The sequence below is a fragment of the Entelurus aequoreus genome, linkage group LG21 (genome assembly GCF_033978785.1).
Source record: "Entelurus aequoreus isolate RoL-2023_Sb linkage group LG21, RoL_Eaeq_v1.1, whole genome shotgun sequence".
Taxonomy (NCBI): Eukaryota; Metazoa; Chordata; class Actinopteri; order Syngnathiformes; family Syngnathidae; genus Entelurus; species Entelurus aequoreus.
In genome coordinates, this window is record NC_084751.1 from 16,059,335 (window position 1) to 16,083,675 (window position 24,341).

At 36.9% G+C, this 24,341-nt stretch overlaps 1 protein-coding gene across 6 annotated transcripts in view; it reads left to right on the top strand.

Moving 5' to 3' along the window:
- The first annotated feature begins 10,798 nt into the window (after positions 1–10,798).
- The window catches only part of znf462 (zinc finger protein 462), a 95,968-nt gene continuing 82,425 nt past the window's right edge, over positions 10,799–24,341 (top strand). For 3 of the 6 annotated variants that reach the window (XR_009823632.1, XM_062031057.1, XM_062031058.1), the window contains exon 1: positions 10,800–11,248. The gene's annotated coding sequence lies outside the window, so the exon portion shown is untranslated. Of the gene's footprint in view, positions 11,249–24,341 lie in introns of all 6 variants that reach the window. The other 3 variants (XM_062031056.1, XM_062031055.1, XM_062031059.1) reach the window with 2 other exon arrangements.

The window sequence follows — 24,341 nt, forward strand, 5'->3', positions numbered from 1 at the left end:
CAGGCTATCATTTTGCCACCCATTGCTGTCACAATGTGTTTATGTGACCTCAGCACAGCCAGAGGCAGTTCACTGGCACCGGAGACGGTGGAAGCCTTGGATGACTCTGTGTTACGTACGGCTGCTACCAAAAATCCTCACCTGTGTTCTACTAATAAATTGGTATCGTTTTTGATATGCTGGCATGACTAAATTTAAAAAGACTGCAAACCAAATATTACATAATTTGCACATGAAAGTCTAATCTGGCTGTGAGCAGGCTATACTGTATAAACCAGTGGCGGGCCGTGCGTTTCCCACCTAGGCAGTGATGTCCGACTTCAATGATTACCTCTCGAAATACCATCATTTATGTCACCACATGACCATTGCTGGAGAAATACTAAACAGAAACCCATTTACTGGGCATTAAAGGGACAAGCGGTAGAAAATTGATGGATGGATGGATGGATAAACCACATCAACAGTGTACAAAACGGGTTAAATCAATAAACCCGCATTAGCAATTAAAACATATCTTATGTGGTACTGTCAAAACTAAAATTGCAAAAAACAAATTGAACGTGAAAAAATAAAAGAATAAAATATTCAAACTCACAATTTGTACAACCCATTCGACGGCGTATAAGCCGTCTCACCTGCAATCAGCGCACCTGTGGTTGATGAGAGGTCCTGCCTTCATAAGCCTGCTCAACCTGCTATCCGGCACCAGAACGTAACCATCCGTTTGTGTACCACCTCCATTCCTGCGTTGTTGTGCTGTGTGTCTCGTCATTCCTTGTTCCTCTGATTCCCGGACTGCCTCTTGGATCCCGACCTTACGCTTAGACACGGACCTCCTACGCCCCGCTATAGCCCCCGACTTCCTGCTTGCCTCACGGACATTCGAGCCTGCCTTTCCCCTCCGTGACTTCCGCCTCTCGCTGAACACTCCCGGTAACACACAACCGCTAATCTCCACGCATAGTCCCACACACACACACACACACACTTTGGATTCGTCCCACTCCAGTTCCCTTGATTTATTATATTATTATTTGTTATATATATATATATATATATATATATATATATATATATATATATATAAATCAATCTAGAGCTTAAATATGCCCCCTTGTGGTCTGTGCCGTCTACTCCTCTTGTACACAACAGTTTGTGTCATGTGTGCTCTCTGACAGAAACAATATTAAAACAAAAATGTTATTTTTTTCAACCATCGTTTCCATTTTTATACAATTTGGAAAAAGTTCCAGGAAGCTACTAGGGCTAGGGCGCATGCGGCTCGAGAGCCGCGGGTTGCCGACCCCCGAGATAGGCGATAAAGAGCGCAAAAAAAGAGTATGACCCACGCATCAAAAAGAAAATTCCACAACCAGAACCATTGTTGGATAAAATATGAGGCCAGGCACATGCCAGAGATGGTAGACTGCAGTAACCAAAGTTGCAAGGCCAAAGCCTAGACACGATGCATTAGTTCCGAGATGCTTCTCTGCATTACAAATAATATAAAATCCAAAATAAAAACAATTTTGGATAGCATTTTAAATGATGAGTTGCTGTTTTAGCTCCAAAGAGGCAAGAAATCAAACACACACAGAGTGAGTTAATGCTTTGACTTCAAAGAAATCCCCGAAAAGGGAATTGAAAGATCCTTTTCGCCCTCGATTCTCAAGAGGAAATAATAATTTGATTGATTCTTGTCCGATAATGCATATGGAATCCTAATGCAGTGTCAATCAATCAATCAATCAATCAATTCCTTTATTGTCATTGTCATAATAACACTTAAGTCATACATGCAGTGTCTCTATATTGAAAGTTTTGTCTGTGATCACATTTACTGTTATAAATCTAAATTTTTACAAAAGTCACAAATGTTCCATCATGAGGGGATCCCACCCACAGCAGCAGCCCCCCTCCACCAGGCCACCCTGGCACTGCATGCAGTACACGTGAGCACCTTTTGTTAGGGATGCTCTTTGTTAGCGGTTGGATGCAAGGCAGCAGCCTGGAGCATGAGCAGCAGCATTGCATCTACTGTGACACTATTATTGTATCAAATATTGGCTTTGAATTAAAACGTGTAAACGATCCGCCCCGACAAAAGGTCACGCCGGGATAATTTGCTTTAATTTGTGATATTCTGAAGAAAACAAATACTCACATGAAAATATCTCCATTTTGAACAAACTCATCAGAGATAATAATAGCATCAAAAGTATAACAATTGCATTTTGATGCTAATTAACACATCACAACATATTATGGCAACCTCCAGGTACAGTATCATGCAAATATCCCCTCTAGTGGCTTTGAGCAGTACTACTAGCATGACACTTAGATGGAGTACAGTGAAGGCTTGACTCTCCACCCACCAATAAAACATATTTCATAAAAAAAACAAAAACATTATGTGTAAACATTATCACTATTAAAAATACACATATTCTACGATATTATTCATTTCTATTTTATTCCTGTAATCTAACAAAACTGTCTGATCATACTGTATACACAGCATAAACACAATGATACACATACTCTACTAGAATAAGTATAATATAACAACATATATTAACTGTATTAATGTATATTTGCAAAATAAATATTACTACTGCTGCTTCTAATAGTGTTATTTTGTAAGTTTAAATACATATGCCAGCCTATATAATGATGTATCTATATTTTCATCATATGTAATAACACTAAATATTGATTAAATCAATTGTATTTATCTATAAATCTTTCATACTAATTATTAGTTCACATTGATGTATTCATATTGTTTGTATTAATAGTAACTCATATTGATAACAAAACATATAATGTATACAGACATATAAATACACATGCCTACATAAAACATGTAGTATTTACATAATAATATATATGATTTACTAAATACAACTGTATAGAGTGTATAATTTCATGTTCTATAAGATACTGATTATATGTAATAAAATGCGTTGAGTCCAATAATGATGATAGCTATATATGTATCTACTGTATCTATGATTTTAACACTGTAGGTATTTAGTAATTAGGGGTAATACTATATTGTTGAATACATGCAATAAATACCATTCATGTATGTATGTATCTCTATATCCTATTGATATCAATAATACCTTTATTGACATATTTTTGTAAAAATAAATACTACTAATAATAGTAATAGCAGTATTATAAATACATGTGCATATACATATAATGCAATATCTTTATTATCTTCATATGTAATAAAACTCATTAAATCAAGCTTGCTATGTATTTATGTATAAAGCCTTCAAAAACAAGGTTATACACTAATAATTAGGTAATATTGTATTCCTATTGTTTGTATTAATAATACTAATTATAACAAAACTATTAAGAATGTGTACAGATTTATAAATACACATGACTGTATAAATTGTATTATTGTATATTCTATACCATATATTGTACCTTTAGATAGCATTTTAAATTATATGTAGCTGTTTTAGCTCCAAAGAGCTAAAACATTCAATATAACACGATTATTATTATTATTATTAGTGTTTATTTATTATTTATTTACGCTGTGAAATAACTCTGGAACTAATCTGTCACTGTGAATGTATTAACTCATGGTCACGTCATCATCTTTTTGCTTTGCTCTATCACCACTGTACTATTATTTACAAACCCCGTTTCCATATGAGTTGGGAAATTGTGTTAGATGTAAATATAAACGAAATACAATGATTTGCAAATCATTGTCATATTCAGTTGAATATGCTACAAAGACAACATATTTGATGTTCAAACTGATAAACTTTTTTAATTTGCAAATAATCATTAACTTTAGAATTTGATGCCAGCAACACGTGACAAAGAAGTTGGGGAAGGTGGCAATAAATACTGATAAAGTTGAGGAATGTTCATCAAACACTTATTTGGAACATCCCACAGGTGAACAGGCAAATTGGGAACAGGTGGGTGCCATGATTGGGTATAAAAGTAGATTCCATGAAATGCTCAGTCATTCACAAACAAGGATGGGGCGAGGGTCACCACTTTGTCAACAAATGCGTGAGCAAATTGTTGAACAGTTTAAGAAAAACCTTTCTCAACCAGCTATTGCAAGGAATTTAGGGATTTTACCATCTACGGTCCGTAATATCATCAAAGGGTTCAGAGAATCTGGAGAAATCACTGCACGTAAGCAGCTAAGCCCGTGACATTCGATCCCTCAGGCTGTACTGAATCAACAAGCGACATCAGTGTGTAACGGATATCACCACATGGGCTCAGGAACACTTCAGAAACCCACTGTCAGTAACTACAGTTGGTCGCTACATCTGTAAGTGCAAGTTAAAACTCTCCTATGCAAGGCGAAAACCATTTATCAACAACACCCAGAAACGCCGTCGGCTTCGCTGGGCCTGAGCTCATCTAAGATGGACTGATACAAAGGGGAAAAGTGTTCTGCGGTCTGACGAGTCCACATTTCAAATTGTTTTTGGAAACTGTGGACGTCGTGTCCTCCGAACCAAAGAGGAAAAGAACCATCCGGATTGTTATAGGCGCAAAGTTGAAAAGCCAGCATGTGTGATGGTATGGGGGTGTATTAGTGCCCAAGACATGGGTAACTTACACATCTGTGAAGGCGCCATTAATGCTGAAAGGTACATACAGGTTTTGGAGCAACATATGTTGCCATCCAAGCAACGTTACCATGGACGCCCCCGCTTATTTCAGCAAGACAATGCCAAGCCACGTGTTACATCAACCTGGCTTCATAGTAAAAGAGTGCGGGTACTAGACTGGCCTGCCTGTAGTCCAGACCTGTCTCCCATTGAAAATGTGTGGCGCAATATGAAGCCTTAAATACCACAACGGAGACCCCCGGACTGTTGAACAACTTAAGCTGTACATCAAGCAAGAATGGGAAAGAATTCCACCTGAGAAGCTTAAAAAATGTGTCTCCTCAGTTCCCAAACGTTTACTGAGTGTTGTTAAAAGGAAAGGCCATGTAACACAGTGGTGAACATGCCCTTTCCCAACTACTTTGGCACGTGTTGCAGCCATGAAATTCTAAGTTAATGATTATTTGCAAAAAAAAAATAAAGTTTATGAGTTTGAACATCAAATATCTTGTCTTTGTAGTGCATTCAATTGAATATGGGTTGAAAATGATTTCCAAATCATTGTATTCCGTTTATATTTACATCTAACACAGTTTCCCAACTCATATGGAAACAGGGTTTGTATTAGCCTTGCACGTATTAGTTATTTAAGCATGTGTTTATCCATCCATCCATCCATCCATCCATCCATCCATCCATCCATTTTCTACCACGTGTCTCTCTCGGGGCTGCGGGTGTGCTGGAGCTAATCCCAGCTGCATCCTGGACAAGTCGCCAACTCATCGCAGGGCCAACACAGCTAGACAGACAACATTCACACTCACATTCACATTGGGTTAAAAAAAATTGGCCGGGGGCCGGGCTGTATATATATATATATATATATATATATATATATATATATATATATATATATATATATATATATATATATATATATATATATATATACATATATATATATACATATATATATATATATATATATATATATATATATATATATATATATATATATATATATATATATATATATATATATATATATACATATATATATGTATATATATATATATATTTTTTTTTTGGATCAGCGTACATGGAGAGGCACAACCAAGTGGCTGGGATAGTATACAAGAACATCTGCAACCAGTATGGAATAGAAGTACCCAAATCCCAATGGGGCTGGTTCCATACCACAGAAGGTGGCTGAGAACAACAGGGCCCAGGTTCTGTGGGACTTCAGCTTCCAGACTGACAAACAGCTTCTGGCTAACCAACCAGACGGAGTGGTGGTGGACAAAGAGCAGAAAAGGGTGGTGGTGATAGATGTGGCAATCCCAGCTGACGCCAACATCAGGAAGAAGGAACACGAGAAACTTGAGAAGTACCAAGGGCTGAAAGAGCAGCTGGAACGGATGTGGAAGGTCAAGGCTAGCGTGGTCCACGTGGTAGTGGGGTTTGATTGATTGATTGAGACTTTTATTAGTAGATTGCACAGAACAGTACATATTCCGTACAATTGACTACTAAATGGTAACACCCGAATAAGTTTTTCAACTTATTTAAGTCGGGGTCCACGTTAATCAAGTCGTAGCGCGATGATGTCACGTTATCTTTGAGTGGCTAGGAGACACCGAGAGTAACAAGAGGTAGGAAATGGATTAGAAAGGACAGATTAAAAAAAATATGTATTTAAAAAAAAAAAAGTTTTTTTATTTTTTATTTGGGACTTCCTGCGGGCCGGATTTTGGACGGAGGCCGTAGTTTGGGGACCCCTGCACTGGTTCATAGTTAATGTAGATTTTTTAAATTAACTTATCTAATATTTATAATAAACACCCCAATATATGAATGTATACATATATATAAATACATATAGCTACATACAAATATTGTTTTATTATTGTAATAAGATCATATATTAATGAATTAGTACGACTCATTACTTGAGTAATGACAACTATCTGTGTATTTATGGCCAAATTAATTTATGGTAAATAACACAGGAGAAATCATACTGTATCGTTGCATTAAATACTAACTAGTCACGTATTGTACTGTATATTTGTATCATCCATCCATTTTTCTACCGCTTGATTGTATCTATTTCATGTCTTCAAAGAAGTAACCTACATATTTCAATAATATAACATATGTTAACTTAATAAATGTATTTTTGTTCAAATAAACACTAATAATGATAATAGTGTTATATTGACCCCGAAAGGGAATGTATATTATCCAGGGTGTACCCCGCCTTCCGCCCGATTGTAGCTGAGATAGGCTCCAGCGCCCCCCGCGACTGCGAAGGGAATAAGCGGTAGAAAATGGACCCCGACTTAAACAAGTTGAAAAACTTATTCTGGTGTTACCATTTAGTGGTCAATTGTACGGAATATGTACTTCACTGTGCAACCTACTAATAAAAGTCTCAATCAATCAATCAATGGATGGATGGATGGATATTATCCTCTACGGAAAAATGCATTTTTGGACAATTTGAATTGCCTGAGTGGCTAGGAGACACAGAGAGTAACAAGCGGTATAAAATGGATTAGAAAGGACAGATTAAAAAAATATATTTTCTAAGTTTAAGTTTAAGTTGTTTTTTTTAAACTTGGGACTTCCTGCGGGCCGGATTTAGGACGCTGGCGGGCCGGATCCGTAGTTTGGGGACCCCTGCACTAGTTAACTATGAACTAGTTACATTAACTATAAACTAATTAATTTATCTAATATTTATAACAACATTTGATTGATTGATTGAGACTTATATTAGTAGTTTACACAGTACAGTACATATTCCGTACAATTGACCACTAAATGGTAACACCCGAATAAGTTTTTCAACTTGTTTAAGTTGGGGTCCACGTTAATCAATTCATGGTACAAATATATACTATCAGCATAATACAGTCATCACACAAGTTAATCATCAGAGTATATACATTGAATTATTTACCTTATTTACAATCCGGGGGGTGGGATGTGGAGGGGGTTGGGGAATGTATATATATATATATATATATATATATATACGTATACATATATATGTATCCATCCATTTTCTACTGCTTGTCCCTTTTTTGGGGTCGCAGGGGGTGCTGGAGCCTATCTCAGCTGCATTCGGACGGAAGGAGGGGTACACCTTGGACAAGTCGCCACCTCATCACAGGGCCAACACAGATATATATACTGTATATATATATATATATATATATATATATATATATATATATATATATATATATATATATATATATATATATATATATATATATATATATATATATACTAAGGGTGTGGGGGAAAAAAACGATTCGAATTCGAATCGCGATTCTTACATTGTGCGATTCAGAATCGATTCTCATTTTTTAAAAATCGATTTTTAATTTTTTAATTTAAATTTTTTTATTTATTTATTTTTTAAATTAATCAATCCAACAAAAAAATACACAGCAATACCATAATAATGCAATCCAATTCCAAAACCAAACCCGACCCAGCATCACTCAGAACTGCAATAAACAGAGCAATTGAGAGAAGACACAAACACGACACAGAACAAACCAAAAGTAGTGAAACAAAAATGAATATTATCAACAACAGTATCAATACTAGTTACAATTTCAACATAGCAGTGATTAAAAATCCCTCATTGACATTATCATTAGACATTTATATAAAAAATTTAAAAAAGAACAATAGTGTCACAGTGGCTTACACTTGCATCGCATCTCATAAGCTTGACAACACACTGTGTCCAATATTTTCACAAAGATAAAATAAGTCATATTTTTGGTTCATTTAATAGTTAAAACAAATTTACATTATTGCAATCAGTTGATAAAACATTGTCCTTTACAATTATAAAAGCTTTTTACAAAAATCTACTACTCTGCTTGCATGTCAGCAGACTGGGGTAGATCCTGCTGAAATACTATGTATTGAATGAATAGAGAATCCTTTCGAATCGGGAAAAAATCGTTCTTCAATTGAGAATCGTGTTGAAATGAAAAAAAAATCGATTTTCAATCGAATCGTGACCCTAAGAATCGATATTGAATCGAATCGTGGGACACCCAAAGATTCACAGCCCTAATATATACACATACATATATATATATATTTATAATATATTTTTATATATATATATATATATATATATATATATATATATATATATATATATATATATATATATATATATATATATATATATATATATATATATATATATATATATATATATATATATATATATATATATATATATATATATATATATATATACTACCGTTCAAAGGTTTGGGGTCACATTGAAATGTCCTTATTTTTTAAGGAAAAGCACTGTACTTTTCAATGAAGATAACTTTAAACAAGTCTTAACTTTAAAGAAATACACTCTATACATTGCTAATGAAACAAGTCTTGCTTTTCTTTTACTGTGAAACAGAAATTGGTGGAAACAACCTTTTTACCTGTTATTGACTATGGAGATGTGTTGTACATGAATGCTACTGCTGGTTGTCTCCACAAGCTGGATAGTGTGTACCACGGGGCACTGAGATTCATCACCAACTGCGCTCCCCTTACTCACTATTGCGTATTATACTCAATGGTTAACTGGACATCTTTATGTGCTCGACGCCTCAATCATTGGTATGTTTTCATCTACAAAACCATTCTGGGTATCACTCCATCTTATCTGTCTTGTCTTTTAACAAAGAAACAAGGAAGTCACAATCTTCGTTCAATGAATGTTCTGCAATTTTTTGTCCCCAAAGTAAGAACTGAACTGGGCAAGAAAGCATTTAGGTTTTCAGCACCGAAGGCTTGGAATAACCTACAATCGAATATTAAACTTCAAACCCTTGTTACATTGAATGAGTTTAAAGCTTCTGTGAAAGGATTGCAGTCTACCTTGTCTGTATGCACATGTGTTATGTGAGCAAGTTTTAATGTTGTAAATGTGATGTTTTATGTGTTGTTTGCTGTTTTTTAATGTAACCTTGCTGCTGCCCTCTTGGCCAGGTCTCCCTTGGAAAAGAGATCTTTGATCTCAATGGGATATTACCTGGTTAAATAAAGGCTAAATAAAAAAATGTAAAAAATAAATAATGTGGTAAATGACTATTCTAGCTGCAAATGTCTGGTTTTTGGTGCAATATCTACATAGGTGTATAGATGTCCATTTCCAGCAACTATCACTCCAGTGTTCTAATGGTACAATGTGTTTGCTCATTGGCTCAGAAGGCTAATTGATTATTAGAAAACCCTTGTGCAATCATGTTCACACATCTGAAAACAGTTTAGTTCGTTACAGAAGCTACAAAACTGACCTTCCTTTGAGCAGATTGAGTTTCTGGAGCATCACATTTGTGGGGTCAATTAAACGCTCAAAATGGCCAGAAAAAGAGAACTTTCATCTGAAACTCGAAAGTCTATTCTTGTTCTTAGAAATGAAGGCTATTCCACAAAATTGTTTGGGTGACCCCAAACTTTTGAACGGTAGTGTATATATATATATATATATATATATATATATATATATATATATATATATATATATATATATATATATATATATATATATATATATATATATATATATATATATATATATCTAGTGTGTGAATGTGAGTGTGAATGTTGTCTGTCTATCTGTGTTGGCCCTGCGATGAGGGGGCGACTTGTCCAGGGTGTACCCCGCCTTCCGCCCGATTGTAGCTGAGATAGGCTCCAGCGCCCCCCGCGACCCCGAAGGGAATAAGCGGTAGGAAATGGATGGATGGATATATAAATACAAATAGCTACATAAAAATATTGTATTATTTATGTAATAAGATCATATATTAATGAATTAGTACGACTCAATATTTAAGTTGAGTAATGACAACCATCCGTGTATTTATGGCCAAATTAATTTATGGTCAATAACACAGGAGAAATAGTACTGTATCGAATGCATTATTGTATCGTACTGTATATTAGTATCGATGCATCGATATCACGTCGTCAAAGAAGTGAACTGTAGATAACCCCATGACGTGGCGCGCGCACATATATACTATAAAAGCCACGGAGCCTGCGTGCGCGCCAACGAATATGCTTGTGCTTGCGCATAAGGGAGCGCGCCGGCTAAAGGGCTCCGGGGGTGAGCTCCCCGCGGGCGCGCGCACCGTGTCTATCTGTGTGTGTGTGTGTGTGTGTGTGTGTGCGTGTGTGTGTGTGTGTGTGTGCGCGCCCATGAAGGATGAGCTTCTCGGGCGTCCATCCCGCCGATGCTCCCTCGTCTCTCGGCCAACTCTTGCGCACCCTCTGGTGCTCGCTCGCCGCCTGCCGAACTTCTTCTTCTCCTCCTCCTTTGTGTGGCCCTCTGGCCACATTATCATTGTTGTTGTGTTGGTGGTTGTCTTCTTCCTCCTCCTCCACCACCACCTCCTCCTCCTCGCTGATTGAGAGCTCGGCGGAGGAGCTCAGGTCATCTGCAGCTGCGGCGAAGAAGAAGAAGAAGAAGAAGAAGGAGAAGAAGAAGAAGAAGGAGAAGCAGGAAAGATGGCGATCAGCTACTACTACTAGCCAGATCGGACGGACACACAACTTTGGAGGTGACGGAGAAGATTGTCGCGGTGAGTTCAGCGTTTTATTAAAGATTCCATGTGGCTTTGCGAGGTCCTGCGAGAACGTCGCCATTGGGTAGATCTTGGGCTTTTTTTTTTTGTTTAAGGAGCGTGACCTGGAAAGAGCTTGACCCCCTTCCTCCACCTCCATGGGGAGGCTTTTTTAATGGTGTTTGCTACCCTTGTAAGCCAAAGTCAAGTGTGTGTGTCTCCTCGCTTCCCGGTTCGCTTTCATGTCCGCCTCTCTCCAACCTTGTCAGTCAGGAAATGAGCGTTGTTGCTTTATTTCATCATCTCCTCCAAAAAAACCCCAACAAAAACAAGACAAGATACGGGATTAGTTAGCGCGTTAGCTTCATGGAGAAGCCATTGCACGCATGGTTGTCCTCTCATGTGTCCTCCATTAGGAGCTGCCACAGTGTCCAGCATGATCTCCTGCTGCTCTTAAAAAAAAGGGGGCTGGTGGCCATTTTTTGAAGGAGCTGCTGCTCTCCACTAGATGATGCAAAATGTATGTCATTTGTGAGTCTTGTTGGGTTTTGATCTGCCTGGCTGGCTGGCTGTCACCAGTCTCAGGTCAGGTGCTCACAGTGGAGCTCCAAGCATAAAATGGAGGCTGGCAGATGAGTCTCCAAGGAGTCGGTTAGAACAAAGCTTGTGTTTGACATGTTGAGCTAGAGGCCAGACACTTGGACGAGGAAGTAGAAGCAGCAGAAGAAGGAGAACTTTACTTTTTTATGAACATTGCTAAATATAGGCGCTTGTGTTTTTTGCACACATACTGGCAGCCTGCTGTCTACATTTATTAACTCCTCATTTTTGGTGTGGATTCAGATTTTGCATAAAAGTTAGCAATACAAATGACTGCCACCTACAGGACTGGAGGTAGACTGCATTACGTGCCCAGCTGTTTATACCTTGGTTGGGTGCTTCTTCCTACTGTACATGCTGCTGCTAAGTTATGGAAGGATGGAATATAACAGTGCTAGTATTCTTCTGCCTTTTTTCCCCCAAGGCATTTTTCATTTTAAAGGGGTCATGTTATGATTTTTTTTCTACATTTAAAACACTTCCTGCCACCTACAGGACTGGAGGTAGACTGCATTACGGGCCCAGTTGTTTATTTTATAAACACAAGTTTATACCTTGGTTGGGTGCTTCTTCCTACCGTACATGCAGCTGCTAAGTTATGGAAGAATGGAATATAACAGTCCTAATATTCTTCTGCCTTTTTTCCCCCTGAGGCGTTGTTCATTTAAAGGGGTCATGTTATGATTTTTTTCTACATTTAAAACACTTCCTGCCACCTACAGGACTGGAGGTAGACTACATTACGGGCCCAGTTGTTTATTTTATAAACACAAGTTTATACCTTGGTTGGGTGCTTCTTCCTACCGTACATGCATCTGCTAAGTTATGGAAGATAACAGTGCTAATATTCTTCTGCCTTTTTTCCCCGAGGCATTTCTCATTTTAAAGGGGTCATGTTATGATTTTTTTTCTACATTTAAAACACTTCCTGCCACCTACAGGACTGGAGGTAGACTGCATTACGTGCCCAGCTGTTTATACCTTGGTTGGGTGCTTCTTCCTACTGTACATGCTGCTGCTAAGTTAGGGAAGGATGGAATATAACAGTGCTAGTATTCTTCTGCCTTTTTTCCCCCAAGGCATTTTTCATTTTAAAGGGGTCATGTTATGATTTTTTTCTACATTTAAAACACTTCCTGCCACCTACAGGACTGGAGGTAGACTGCATTACGGGCCCAGTTGTTTATTTTATAAACACAAGTTTATACCTTGGTTGGGTGCTTCTTCCTACCGTACATGCAGCTGCTAAGTTATGGAAGAATGGAATATAACAGTGCTAATATTCTTCTGTTTTTTTTCCCCCGAGGCGTTGTTCATTTAAAGGGGTCATGTTATGATTTTTTTCTACATTTAAAACACTTCCTGCCACCTACAGGACTGGAGGTAGACTGCATTACGGGCCCAGCTGTTTATTTTATAAACACAAGTTTATACCTTGGTTGGGTGCTTCTTCCTACCGTACATGCAGCTGCTAAGTTATGGAAGAATGGAATATAACAGTCCTAATATTCTTCTGCCTTTTTTCCCCCAAGGCATTTCTCATTTTAAAGGGGTCATGTTATGATTTTTTTTTTTACATTTAAAACACTTCCTGCCACCTACGGGACTGGAGGTAGACTGCATTGCGTGCCCAGCTGTTTGTACCTTGGTTGGGTGCTTCTTCCTACCGTACATGCTGCTGCTAAGTTATGGAAGAATGGAATATAACAGTGCTATTATTCTTCTGCCTTTTTTCCCCCAAGGCATTTTTCATTTTAAAGGGGTCATGTTATGATTTTTTTCTACATTTAAAACACTTCCTGCCACCTACAGGACTGGAGGTGGACTGCATTACGGGCCCAGTTGTTTATTTTATAAACACAAGTTTATACCTTGGTTGGGTTTTTTTCATTTTTGGTGTGGATTCAGATTTTGCATAAAAGTTAGCAATACAAATGACTGCCACCTACAGGACTGGAGGTAGACTGCGTTATGTGCCCAGCTGTTTGTACCTTGGTTGGGTGCTTCTTCCTACTGTACATGCAGCTGCTAAGTTATGGAAGAATGGAATATAACAGTGCTAATATTCTTATGCCTTTTTTCCCTGAGGCATTTTTCATTTTAAAGGGGTCATGTTATGATTTTTTTTCTACATTTAAAACACTTCCTGCCACCTACAGGACTGGAGGTAGACTGCATTACGTGCCCAGCTGTTTTTCACCTTGGTTGGGTGCTTCTTCGTACCGTATATGCAGCTGCTTAGTTATGGAAGAATGGAATATAACAGTGCTAGTATTCCTCTGCCTTTCCCCCCCTGGGTCATCGTTCATTTTTAAAGGGGTCCTCTTATGATTTTATTTCTACATTTAAAACACTTCCTGCCACCTACAGGACTGGAGGTAGACTGCATTACGGGCCCAGCTGTTTAATTTACAAACACAAGTTTATACCTTGGTTGGGTGCTTCTTCCTACCGTACATGCAGCTGCTAAGTTATGGAAGAATTGAATATAACAGTGCTAATATTCTTCTGCCTTTTCCCTCGAGTTATTGTTAATTTTAAAGGGGTCATGTTATGATTTTTTTTTCTACATTTAAAACACTTCCTTGTGGTCTACATCAGTGGTTGTCAAACCTTTTTCACTGAGTACCACCTCAGTTCAGTTCAGTTTCAGTTTATTTCGAACATGCATATGATACAATGTTATTAATCACCCATTTTCAGTTGTTTCATTACAGCACGTCCGAAAAGGAGTAGGAAGAAGCAGAGCTTATTTTTTCCTACCCCTTTTCATACCATAGCAATCGTATCCAATTTCCTTGTTCTCTGTAACAGAACAGTGAACAAATAAATAATATACCATAGTAAGCAAACAAATATTAAATACATACGCACTTTGCTCTCCACGTACCACCATAATGGCCAACATTCAATTAAGGTAGCGTAGTAGCCCTAAGTATTTATTTTAAAAAAGTATATACAATATTTTGGGCCACTGTAACATTACAGAGTTTGAACAGTAACACTGTTTGAATATTTCTTTAGGTGATTCTTTGGCGTACCACTAGACGGAGCCCGCGTACCACTAGTGGTACTTGTACCACAGTTTGAGAATTACCTGTCTACATAACATGTAATAGTAAAAGATTTGCATGGATTATGTTTTACAGACCGTTTTCAAGCTGCTTTCTGAACGTCTCTTCAGGATGCACCGTTTTGTGGGCGGTGTAATTCACGTACCTCCACTTTGACTGTGTCTTCTCCGTGCCAGCCATGTTGTAGTTTTTAGAGTTTCCATAGCGAGTCTACTGACCGATATAAGTTCGAACTATATGCTCATTTGTGATCGAAATGGCAACAGCGGCGAATGCATGTGCATGTATGAGGCAGTCTGCCCCACAACAAGAGAATAGCGGAAAAATAAGGAGCTTATTGACTGCAATGGCAGACTCGCACAGGGCTCTTGGCTTACATTTCTACCAAATATGGGTAATCTGCTGATGACACCGGCAGGGAAAAACGTCAGAGGTTGTGCAAATTCCAAACGGCTCGTTTGGAGGAAGTATGAAGGAAGGAAAGATTGTTTTATAAATATCTCCACAATTTCTCCCTGGTTTTGATTTAAATTTTTTGGGACAGAAGCCAAATACTCAAGATTAGGTACTAATCGGTAAGAAAAGTTGGTTTTGCATAATAGTCCCCCTTAATGTGTAGGGCATAATCGTTATGGCAATATTCTGCCTTGGGAAGTCATATTTTCTATAATTATATAATTGACAGATCTTCTGTTGCGGGTCTTATGTAGGGCTGCAACGATTAATTAAATAGTATGGTTAGAAAAAACTTTGATTCATATTCAATTGCTTTTATTCATCGTTTAATGAGTGTAACTAAATGTATAAAATCCAGACTGCATGGAGTGCTTGGAACTTTAAATACGCAATATACGGTAGTTTCCACACAGCCACTGTAATAGAGCGCACATTGGTGTGCTGTAATCTGCATTTTTAATTAATGCACACATGTACAAATACACATTTCAATGTTGATGATTTGCATTTTATTAGAAAAAAAGAATGAGGGTTATGGCATGCAGAAAAATAATTATTACAACTATCTATAGTTATTACAACTACTGTTACCCTATTACTTGATTAATCGGGGAAACAACTACAAAGGTGTGCTTCATTCATTAACCGTGTTACAAAAAAGATCAATTAGACTGATACATAATGTTGAATATAGAAAACATACAAACCCTTTATTTATTGAGTTGAAAATATTGAAGTTCTATGATTTGGTAAAATTGCAAACAGCTAAAACTATGTACAAACTAGCAAACTATAATCTGTTACCCAATAATGTACAACAATTCTTCTCAACTAAAGAGGAGAAATATATCCTTAGAGGAAAAACTAACTTAAAACGTTTGTATGCTCGTACAACACTAAAAACATTTAGCATATAAGTATGTGGAATCAGACTATGGAATAGATTAGGAAAAAAGTTAAACATTGTACTGATATGATCCAGTTTAAGCGGTTGTTCAAATTAATAGTGCTTACAAAGTACAAAGAAGAAGAATTATGAGAAATACCTTCAACCTTATTGAAAATTGGATATTCTTCATCTCAGCATGTTTTTCATGACTGACTTAATTATCTATTACAATAACTTTGATTGATTGAAACTTTTATTAATAGATTTCAAAGAAAGAGAATACATTATATGAAACAGTACAGTACATATTCCGTACAATTGACCACTAAATGGTAACACCCGAATAGGTTTCTCAACTTGTTTGAGTCGGGGTCCACGTTAATCAATTCATGGTAACTGCTGTATTAACCATTCACTGATGCAATTGTGTTACATACGAATGAACGTATGTATTTGTAAACGCTCTGAAGTGGGAAAGGGGTAGGATTAAATAAGCTTTGCTTCTTCCTACTCTATAATGTAAAGAGAAATTATATGGAATTGTGTGATGTATTATACTGTAATTGTGTTCATGTTCGAAATAAACTAAAAGAAAAGAAAGAATCGAACAAATTAATTGATAGATACTTGATCACTACAATAATCTATATCTGCAGCGCTAGTCTGATGCAGCAAATTTGCGGAATATGTGTGTGATTGAGGCTTTTGTTCCGCCTCGGCGCAGGTCTGCACTTGACTGTGTAAAGTTTTATTGAGGCAAACTAGATGCACTACTTGTTTGCAACCAGTAGAAGCGCTGTTGATTAGGGCGCAAGTCGTTTGGAAAAGAGAAAACCTGCTCCATCCCTGCAGACCTTTGTCATTGATAGGTATGTGTTTATGACAAATAAGCTTGTAAAATAAGTGTCTGCGCTCACTGTATCGTGCTGATTTTTACTTACTTTGACAGCGTGTTTAGAACGCAAACACCTGTATTATCTTTTGCTTTTGCTAATGCGTTTATACATGTTACTTTCAAAATGGATCAAAGAGTTTTATGTTTAACAGTTTCATAGTTTTTTGCTGGTGGCACCACCTGACATGAAAAGTGTACCAACGTGCATGTGACTTCAAAGACTCTCTTTAATCAATATTTGAAAGATCTAACGTTGTAACCTAAAAAGTTCACTTGGGGTCCTCTAAATCAGTGGTCCCCAACCACCGGGCCGCGGACCGATTGGTACCGGGCCGCACAAGAAATAAAAAATAAAAAATATATATATATATATATTTTTTAGTTTATTTTTTATTAAATCAACACAAAAAACACAATATATACATTATATATCAATATAGATCAATACAGTCTGCAGGGATACAGTCCGTAAGCACACATGATTGTATTTCTTTATAAAAATAAAATAAAATAAAATAAAAATAAAACAAAAATAAAATAAAATTTTGGGGGGTTTGAGCTGCCTTAACATGTATGTTAATGTATACTATTTGAATGTAGTAAAACCTTATTTGAACTAATTCCACTTTAAAGAGTAAAGTTAATCCATGCACGAATTGATGACATTATTTCAAAAGGAAATCATGCACTTGGACTCCAAATTATGTCTGTCAACTTACAGATGCAAAACACATTTCAATTAATAATAACTCCATCCATCCATTAAATATTTTAAAATATGTTTTTAGTTTGTTGCACAACATCTCTATAATGTTGGCAGCTAGCAAACACTTCACTGATTTCTATGGGCCCCCAAACATCTCATAAAAAAGATTAACAAAGTGTTCTTCAATTCAGAACTATTATTTATTTATTTTGTCTTAATTATTGCGCTTAAAAAAACATAAAAATGCTAAATTAATCATAGTTTTGTCAGATTACCATACTTTCTCACGCAACTTCCATGTTACTTTTGATTGTGCAGACTTGATGTTTTTTTCTGCTAAGGAACATATATTGTCTGTTTGTTTTTTTGATAAAAACTTGGTCAAAAGATTTCGGTGTGTGGAACACAAAGTCTTATGTTTTGGATCTTATCACGTTTATTTTAAGACTGTTTTCATTGTTATTCTTTAAAAAAACAAAACAGAAGACTATACATCCCCAATCCCGATAATCCACCATTATCAATAATCAGCTGTGGTTCACATATACAGGCTCCAAACTGATTAGTAACTTAACATGTGATCTGAACCAGGGGCACAGATGGGATTTTTGATCGAGTGGGAGCAACGTAATTTCAACTCCACGCCTTGATCAACATTGGTACATAAATACAAATGTTTGTATACTGTACACAAAGTTCACAATTTTTTGACAGAAGTAGCACAAATAAGTAATAGTGATAAAAAGTAGTATGTTAAATTGTGTATGCCATTGAGATGTTTCATGAGTGTGTGTGTTTTTAAAAGGTGACGTCAAGCAGGCCCTGTTGAATGCATGTTGTTAGTGCTTGTTAATTAAGCTATTGGACGTGCCTCGGTGGCCGTATCTCTACTTGCCCACAAATGGGATGTATTGAATTGAACATTGAATTGTTCTTTGTCGTAGTTGTACAGTGTGACTGTCACAGTAGACTGTGATTCAAATTTCAACATTCATGTACAGCGTGAACGGACCACTGGCGTAGCACGCAAACGACGGACTACGTGCGCTGTAAATTAGTCTAAATAACACAACATTAATCCTCTGTTTTACCAGCGATGTTTGTGCATCTTATATTGGAAAAGGAACAGGGACATATCGGAATCGCTATGAATCTGAGGGGAACATGTCCCCCCTGTCCACAGTGCCATTTGCACCCATGATACTCTCTGAACCGTGTCAGGTCAACCGACCATTGAGATTTTTTTCATAAACTGTCCCATCGTTAGTGTATAAGTATTGAGCAGATTCAACAATACCGTGGTGATAATAATGATAAAATGTTGGTAATATTGTCACATCCATACTATTATTTATTACATCATCAAATATGTATGTCAATTATCATTGCTGTAAAGTACTGGGAAAGCTTGTGAATGTACCCAGGAAAGGGTGCAACTATTAGAACGTTGATTCTCAAACTGTTGTACACGGACTTCGAGTGGTAAGCCAAAAAAAACAACTTGATTAAAGTAAAGTTTTTTACTGTCCTATATTCAAACAGTGTTACTGTTGAAATGGTGTTTAATGTTACGGTGGCCAAAAATATTAAACCTGTTGAATAAAGCCTCTGCCTTATTTTCAATGAATATTTAGGCCTACTACGCTACTGCACCGGCCGTCCCCGGGGGGGGGGTCATATTTGTGGGTTTCTTATTATATCCCATTGGGTTGAGTTTTTTTCTTGCCCTGATGTGGGATCTGAGCCGAGGATGTCGTTGTGCAGCCCTTTGAGACACTTGTGATTAAGGGCTATGTAAATAAACTTTGATTGATTGGTACTGTATTTTAATGTTGGTTGTTACAGTGGTACTTGCAGAGCCACATTTTTTCTGAGGTGGTACTTAGTGAGAAGTGTTTGAGAACAACTGTATTAGAATGATTGCAATTGTTCTGTCATTCAACCCCCTAATTCCTAACTTCTAATTCAACTCAACTGGTTTCTTCCATTTTTCCTTCATGTCTGCAGTTAAAGTCCTTGCGAATGTGAGGGGCTTTTTTGTGTTGCTTTAAAGTGGAATGCTTCTGAGGTTGGTACAAGTCATAGTTCAAACAAGTTGACTATCCACCTCCTGAAGTTGCACAAAAACCTAGAGGTTGCAGTGTTTCCCATAAACTGCCAAGATACCTGTGGCGGTGGGGGCGTGGCTATGGTGGTGGCTATGGGCGTGGTCACCATGACATAATCGAGTAATTTGCATAATTTACTACAATGATTTGATTTTCTCTAAAAAGGCTCAAAAAATGTATACTTACTAATTAATAATAACAGTTTTGTTTTAAACGTCCGTCCATCCATCCATCCATTTTACAATATAATTACAACACTTGATGTACATATTTATATACAGATTTGAACAATAAGTTATTCACTGAAATATATTTATTAATTGTGGTTCTTACAAAAAATATATCTTATAAAATATAAAAGCTAAAATGTCTCAAAGCCCTGCCCCTTTAATTAGTGCATACTAAATAATTTAACTTTAGCCTACTACTACAACCATATTATTTACCAGCAACATAAAGTGAAACAGAGGCAGAGGTGTCCTGCCACAGTCAGTAACAAATAAACAGAAAACAGTAGTGGTGGTAGATAGACACAGAGCTTCATCAAACATCTGATCCACTGAACAAAGAGCTCCAAAAATCTTGAACTTTAGACTGCCATCAGTTTTACTCCCTACACTTAACCATGTGTTTCCTACTGCCTGCAGACTTTGCACCCTTTGTTATATACACATGTTGTGTTTGTAATATAAATACATTTAATAAAGTCAAATACAAATAAGGCAACAAGAGAAGTATCCTACACTTCTCTTTTGTAAAGTAAATCTGAACAGCCGATATTGGCATCTACATCAACTATATGATTTGCCTGAGAAGCTGGAGAGGACAAAAAAAAATATATATATATATATATATATATATATATGTATATATATATTTTTATTTTTATTTTATTTTTTATTTTTATTTGTGGCGGACGTAATTCTTTCGTGGCGGGCCGCCACAAATAAATGAATGTGTAGGAAACCCTGGGTTGAACCACTATTAAATCTTACAAGGCTTCAAATCTTGTGCTGGTTCAAATCAAGTGTAAAAAACAACAACTTTTGGTTGGGCTCTACTTAATGAAATAATTGAGCTGACACTTGAGTTTGTTTGCCATGTCTGATGGACATGTGACGGCTGCGCCTCATAATGCTGAACATTGCAGGGTTTTGGTCCCTCCATGTGGTTAATGTTCAGCTATGTGTGAAGTAATGGTGCACAGTTTCTATAAGGAAGTTCTCAGTAATGTTTTTGTGTGTACGCTCTTGTTCCTTTCCAGTTGCTTAAATGGCTCTCCACACAAAATATCCTGAAGGTGTTCAGTCTGTCAGGAGGGAGTGTGTGTGTTTGTCTTCCGCAGTGGTCCGTGGTTTCTGTGTGCAGAGTCGCTGACGAGCTGAAGAGCGAGCTTGACACACGGTGCTGCGACAGCGCCCAGGCTGAGGAGAACCATCCAAATCAAAATGGTGGCGATGCTCCTTCTCTCTCCCTGGTGTGGCAGGTTCCTCGAGGAGGAGCCGCACGCTCGCCCAACAGGAATCTGCTGCGCTCGACACATTTCTCTGGCAGGCCACTGCAGTGTTGGACTAGACTCCAGTGCTCCAACTCTCAGGGTGTGATGGCCTTGTCTTTGCAGTCTTTGGACTTTGTCATTTGAAGGATTGTGTCTTTGCAGTCTTTGGAGTTTGTCATTTGAAGGATTGTGTCTTTGCTCTTGTAGTGTGGACCCATGTTGTACTCAGTGGCAGTTTTGTTTTTAGAGATTAAAGCAAATGTCTGTTGACTAAAGGACTATATTGTGGAACATTTAAGGACTTTGGTAGGTCTCTAATTTGATTCCTTTTATCTCACGACAGCGTTACCCCCTAAGAAATGATGAAAAGTAGGGATGGGTGATGTTAGGGCTGGGCAATATGGCAAAAAATAAATCACAAATAATTGTTTCATATTATCCAATCTCGATTAGCATCACATTTAAATTAAATTAAATTAAAGTTGGATTTTCCCGTGTAGGATTATAGCGAGTACCGCATCCCTACTGTTTACTACTGCGGTATCTGGTAACAGACATTTCCACCATGTTTGATCGAGGTAATGTATGCTAACAGCTGACAACTGTCATTTTGTCAATATTTATAATTGTGTTTACTAGAGGTGCAACAGTCCAGGTAACCCACGCTACGGTCCGTACCTTGGTTTTAGTGCCACGGTTTTGCTTCTTTTTCGGTACATTTTGTGTGAGTAAAGACAACAAAGTAAAGACAACAAAGTTGTTTTGTTATTTTTGCTTGTCACCACAAACTTCATTGTGCAGTAGACAAAGTATCAGTGGTGTACTGAATACTATAACACTTTTACTTCAAGTTAATATTGACTAAACAACACTTTCAAATGGTAAATTATTATTTGTATTCTTTAATTACTTTTATACACCAGTGCTTCTCACCAGTGATTTGGCAAACAAGTGGTGACCCAGATTGTGTTTTTAAAAAAAACTCAAATACTGTAGCATATATTAAATACAATTACATTAAAGTGCAGTTTTAATTAATGGTACTGTAAAATAATGTTTACCAACACATAAAACAAGTTTAATGATTATTTCAGGAACAAATAGTTTTTTTTATCCACAAACTCAAAAATGATTTGAACAAAAAGTGTCTGTAGAGTTTTTTACTACATGCTTTATTAGAGGAGTTGAATCTTTGCACAGGGTTCGTACGGATGCTTAAAAACCTTGAAAATGCTTTGATATTAATGTTGTGTTTTCAAGGTTTGAAAAATGCTAGAATTTTGGGGTGAAGTGCTTGTAAAAACTTGGAAATGTTCATCATATTTCTCGGCAGTCTGACTCAATTGGCTGATTATAAAATGGAAAAAAATAAAATAAGTTTCCTTAAAAATTAAAGGTTCATTACTAAAGTATTTATTTGATCTGTTGTCTTTGCACGAGCCCTTACATTAGGTTGTTGTCTTGCCAGAGCCGTATGTCGCCCCAAAGAAGACAGTGGTGCATCGGTCTATCATGCCGGGAGGTTGTCATTTTAATGAACATTGGATGGAAAACGACAAATACCAACTTTGGATAAAACGTGGACCAAATCCACGTGTAGACTGCTGCAAAGTATGCAAAAAGGAAATCCAGCTTTTTGCAATGGGAGAGTCGACTCTCTCGAGTCATATGAAAGGTAAACCACAGAGAGTACCTAGCCCTACAAGTTAACTAACATTAGCTAAAGTTTTGTTTTCTAACCTTTTGGTACATGCTAGACCTAAACTGTGACATCAGCGCTAGATCACATGTTAATTACAGACAGTTATTATGAGCTATGAAAGGAAAAAAGCGAGCGTTTGTCAATGATAAATTGTAATGTTAAGAACTTCCCTCAACTAAAAATCGATTTGTTACCATAGCCACAGTTATAAGGCTAGATATGCTTATTGAAAGGGGACTGAGGTGCTGTGAAGCAAACAAAATATGTTCCTTTAATTTATTATCCTTGTATTATTAATGAGGAACCGTTTTGTTAATAAATGAGTGAAATTGACATTTTGAGGGTGTGTGTATTTATGTCACATTACGCAGTTTACAAGCACAAATATCAAATCAATCCGTGCTGTTCAATGTCATTGAGTGCTGTAAGTAAGAAAAAGAACAAGAAATTTGAAAAACACAAATGGAGAAACGTTTGCAAAGACCAATGACATTGAATAGTCTACAGAAACACTGCTTCATTTTCTATGCCCCATTCAGTTAATAACTGTTGGTCCAATGTTAGGCTTAGGTTTTAGCAGATTTTTTGTATTTTTTCTACAGACAGCATTTGGTGACCTCAACAACAAGGCTATGGATTGATTCACTGGTTTTCGCCTTTTGAAGGGTACTGGACAAACTGAAACATTGATCTTGAAAGTCCTTCAAAAGTGATTGAATTTGGCCATGGAAAAGGTGTACGAACCCTGTTTGCAGACACATAAAGAAAAAGTCTGATTAAAAAATATTTAGATATAAAAATGCCTTTTTCCTCATTAAATTGGTGGGTGACTAATGAAGACTGCTCTGAGTGCCTGTAAGTCCGCATTCAGGACAGGATTACTGGTAAACTGCAGCAGATACTGAAACTAAAGCCGCTTCTCATTTTAAATGTTGTTTCAACTTCCATGCTAGTGTTAGTGAGGGGGAAGAAGCACAACACTGATTGGCCATGCCAATGCTGATACTTAAAATTGTCAAGATTATTGAATGATCACAATTACACACAGGATGGCAGCGTAACATAACATATTGACATTATTTCCTACTATTGGATCTGATTTAAATCTTTTGGTTTTTGCTCTTTCTCTGTCCAGGGACTTATTTCCAGAGTTTGTATACGATAACAAAAACAGCAAAATAAT